At 37.8% G+C, this 5,019-nt stretch overlaps 1 pseudogene; it reads right to left on the reverse strand.

The window, feature by feature from the left end:
• Positions 1–2,581: 2,581 nt before the first annotated feature.
• On the reverse strand, positions 2,582–3,149 carry LOC118936171 (olfactory receptor 6C2-like; annotated as a pseudogene).
• Between the last annotated feature and the right edge of the window lie 1,870 nt (positions 3,150–5,019).

Consider the following 5,019-nt stretch of genomic DNA (forward strand, 5'->3'; position numbering starts at 1 on the left):
CCTACAGTATGGGAGAAAATATTCATAAATGACATATCTGATAAAGGGTTGACATCCAAAATATATAAACAGCTCATGCACCTCATCAAACAAAAAGCAAATAATCCAATTAAAAATGGACAGAGGATCTGAACAGACACTTCTCCAAAGAAGTAATTCAGATGGCCAACAGACACATGAAAAGATGCACCACATCGCTAATCATCAGAGAAATGCAAATTAAAACCACAATGAGATATCACCTCACACCAGTAAGGATGGTCAACATCCAAAAGACAAATAACATCAAATGCTGGTGAGAATGTGGAGAAAGGGGAACCCTCCTACACTCCCAGTGATAATGTGAATTAAGTCAACCATTGTGAAAAGCAATATGGAGGTAACGCAGAAATCTAAAAAGAGAAATACCATTTGACCTGGGAATTCCACTCCTAGGCATTTACCCTAAGAATGCAATAGCCCTGTTTGAAAAAGATATCTGCATCCCTTTGTTTTTCACCACACTATTTATAATAGCCAAGAAATGGAAGCAACCTAAGTGTCCAACAGTAGATAAATGGATAAAGAAGATGTGGTACATATACACAATGGAATATTATACAGCCATAAGAAGAAAACAAATCCTACCATTTACAACAACATGGATGGAGCTAGATGGTATTATGCCCAGTGAAATAAGCCAGGTGGAGAAAGACAAGTACCAAATGATTTCACTCATCTGTGGAGTATAAGAACAAAGCAAAAACAGAAGCAGAATCACAGAACCCAAGAATGGACTAACAGTTACCAAAGGGAAAGGGATTGGGTAGGGTGGGTGGGAAGGGAGGGATAAGGTGAAAAGGGGGTCATTACGTTGAGCATTCATAATGTGTGGGGGACACAGGGAAGGCTGTACAACACAGAGAAGACAAGTAGTGATTCTATAGCATTTTACTAAGCTGATGGACAGTGACTGTAATGAGGCACATGGGGGATTCTTGATAATGGGGGGAGTCTAGTAACCATTATGTTGCTCATGTAATTGTAGTTTAATGATACCAAAATAAAAATAATAAAAATAAAAAGATGAAATAAACATATGCAAAAACTAAAAAAAAAAGTGGACAGTAATGGTCTTAAAGATACTCACTGTACTTGAGAAAAACAGAATAGCAGAACTCAAGGTGGACCTCAACAAAGAGATAGAAAGCAAAAAAGAAGATATCAGGTGCAAAGAATTGGAAAGATTAAATAAAAAATACACTGGGGGAATTAACAGTAGACTAGAAGATTCAAAAGAACAGATAAGTGACTTGGAGGACAGAGTAATGGAAAGCACTGAAACTAAACAACAGACGGAAGAAAGACTTAATGTGAATCAGGTAAGAGAGCACTCGAACAACAGCAATGTCCTAATATCCACAATATAGGAGTCCCAGAAGAAGAGAGAGATAGGAGTAGAAAATTTATTTGAAGATGTAACAGCTGAAAACTTCCCTAACCTGAGGAAGGAAACAGTCTACCAGGTCCAGGAAGATCAGAGTGTCTTTCCTGAATTATTAACTTTTTTAATGTTTTTGACCAATCCTCCTAATCTTTAACATTCTCCTTTTTTAACTGAGGAAAACTGGTAATCACATTCTATGAATTTAAGTATACAACTTAAATAATGTTAAATTATAATTTAACATCTGTATACAGTACAAAGTGATCACCACCAAAAGTCTAGTTACCATCCACCACTGTATACTTGACCTCCTCCATCTATTTTGACCCCACCCCCCACTAACATTGTTCTTCAATAGAGGGATAATGGAGGTCTTGGTATCGGAAAACTTATCAAACCAAGATTCAGTTCTCTTGCCTGTAAATTCTGGCTTGTTCTCCTTTAGTCTCTATCTAAATACCATCAAAGATAAAGCCAGTAAAGGACATATAGTAATTGGAGTGTTGTCCTTTCTCTTGTGTTGTCTTCATATTTCAGGAGGCTGTGAACTGATATAATTTCAGGAAATGACAATAGAAACGTTTTTTGTGGAAAAAATTGGGTTTAAAGGAAAGAATATAGTTCACTGATTTTGAAGTTGCCCCATTAACACCTTGTGCTCTTTCTTGAATTGTGAACATTTTATAATGAAGAAGTGCTCTGGAATGCACGTGTGATCTACTTTCAAGATTTTTGGAAGAATCTTGAATTGCTCTTACACATTTGGAGGTTTGATATTAAAGTATTCCAAAAGTGAGAAATCGTCTCCGGGCATCTGTACTCCATATTAGGAGATTATATAATATAGCCAGAGACTGAATTTCATTTATTTTCATTTAACTTCTATGACATTGAGCACTTTGGGACTCAGGTCTCTGGAACATGCATTTATTAAAGAAACCATTCTGAAAAAAAAAAAAACCTAAAAGAACGAGACGTAAATGCCTTGATTTTAACTTTTCAATTATACGGGGAAAATGCTTTTAGGGGTTGATAATGTCAATAAAACTACAGAATAGGAAGAAACAGTTTATTTGGAAAAATCATGAATATAGCTCATTGATTATTCATATTTAAATTTAATTTAGTTTTGTCTAAAAAAATATGAATAGTCTCTTACTTCTTTGTGAGAAATCCAATCTGTTTTACCATGTCTTTGAAGGCATCTTTCGGTTGTTTGTTTCGGAGTGTATAAATGAATGGATTAAGCAAAGGGGCAACGGACGTTGTGAGCACAGACACCACTTTATTAATAGCTACTCCTTCCCTTGTTGAGGGCGTGATGTAGATGAAGATGCAGCTGCTTAACTGATGGAAACCACAACCATGTGGGAGGAGCAGGTGGAAAGGCCTTCTTCCTTTGCTGGGCAGAAGGGAATCTGAGAATGATCTTGATGATGTATGTGTAGGAGAGGACGACACACACCAAGGTAATAATAAGTGTCACCACAGCAAAACTCAAGGCAATTTTCTCTATGAACACTGTGTCTGAGCAGGTTATCTGTAAAATCGGAGATGTATCACAGCCAAAATGATCAATCACATTTGAGTCACAGAATTCCAGCTGGAGGCACATGACAAGGGGTGGGAGGATTATTAACAGGCCTACAATCCAACAGCAGAGAACGGGTGTAGTGCAGACTCTGTTGTTCATGATGGTCATGTAATGCAGGGGCTTACAGATGGCCACATAGCGGTCATAGGACATAGCGGCAAGGAGAAAAAATTCTGTTGCAGCAAAGAGGACAATAAAAAATAACTGGGTGGCACAAACATTATAAGTAACTGTATTATCTCCAGATATCAGAGCATACAGGAATCTGGGGATACCGACAGTGGTAAATGAAACTTCTAAGAGAGAGAAATTTCAGAGAAAAAAACACATGGGAGTTTTAAGATGTGAATCCCACAGTGTGAGGGTGATAATGGTGAGGTTCCCAGCCACACTCAATAGGTAGGTGATAAACAAAAATACAAAGAGCAAGACTTGTAGTTTTGGGTCATCATTTCAAACCCAACAGGATGAATGTGGTTATTGCTGTGTGATTCCTCATCACTGCCTTGTGCCAAGTCAAGAGCGATTCCACCTGAAGAGAGAAGTGTCGCAAGAAGCTGGCCCTGGAACCTGGATGCAAGCACCCGGCAAGCAGCTCACCCACACTTCCTTGTTTTCCTTATTGGCTAATTGTTAATAGCAGCACCTCTGACATCTTACCAGGAGGGAGCTACAGGAAATATCTAAGACTGATCTTATGCTTATAATTCTCTGATTACAGAGAATATTTATAAAAATGTCAAATAAAAGCAAAACAAAATGTAAAATCATATGTGTAATATGCCGTTTCTCAAAAATATTGTTTCTTGGTACAGATCTTATTTGTCCTTATCCTGGAGCAAATTAAGTTAACTTTGAAGTTTTTTTTCTCACCTCCTCATCTTTCTTTGCTTTTACAGACTATACTGCAATGCTCCATTTTCAAAGTATGGAAGGATCTGTTAATCAGCATTTTTTTTGTGTTGTACAACAATTTTTAGAGCAGTTTTAGGACCCCAGCAAATTGAGCATAAGGTACAGAGATTCCCCATATCCCTTCTGTCCACACGTGTGAAGCCTACCCCTCGTGTCAGCAATCTCACCAGAGTAGCACATTTGTAAAATTGATGGACCCACATGGAGACATCAAAGCCCACAGTTTGCATGTTTCACTCTTGGTGCTGTCCATTCTATGGTCTTGGAGGAATATTTCATCAATATTTCACCATGATCATATTAGGTTGTTATGCTGAATTCTAACAACAGCACATTTATTTAAAAGTGTTAGTTCTGCTCTTTGCATTTCAAATTGTCTCTGTTTAGGGAGACAAAAGTTTAAAATATGAAAATGTATTTTTGTTTCTTCCCTGTATGTCTAGGCAAATGAAGGTATTTATCAGCCAGTTTTGGGACTGCTTAGGCAGAAAGTTTCCTGAACTGGTGTAAAGAAAGCTTTTCTGGAACCTGAATATCAGCCAGACTGAGTCCTGCTGTGGGTCTCTGGGGTGTGGGCAGGGCCCAGAGGGGAGGATCTGTGGTGTTTGCTCTCTGCACCCTCTGATCAACCCTGCTGCTTATGTTCTTTGAGTTTGGGGATAGGTAACTTGCCCAAGCAACATCCCAAAACAAGTGTACACATATGAGTCAATCAATGTAAATAAATTTTAAAGTACCCTACCTTTGTCACTGACATATACCACTGTCCATTCTTAGGAGTTTTAAGATGCCCTCAGGAATTCCATTAGGTAGATGACTGGGAAATTCCTCTCACCTTTATATCCAAACTTACCCTCACTGAGATTAATATTTTAGGCAGCTGCTCTCAGGTACCCATCTTGTAAAAGAAGATCTGGTTAATACATTCTCACTGGTGTTATACACTGTTAATAATAAATATATCAGCCTACAATATGTTTTTGTGTTTAGTAGGAGGAATAATTGATAGTTAAAAGAGCAAATTTAGGTATAACTGAAGGGTTTGTAGGGAAACTACACATTTTACGTAAGAGGAAAAATGAAC

The sequence above is a fragment of the Manis pentadactyla genome, chromosome 10 (assembly GCF_030020395.1).
Source record: "Manis pentadactyla isolate mManPen7 chromosome 10, mManPen7.hap1, whole genome shotgun sequence".
Taxonomy (NCBI): domain Eukaryota; kingdom Metazoa; phylum Chordata; class Mammalia; order Pholidota; family Manidae; genus Manis; species Manis pentadactyla.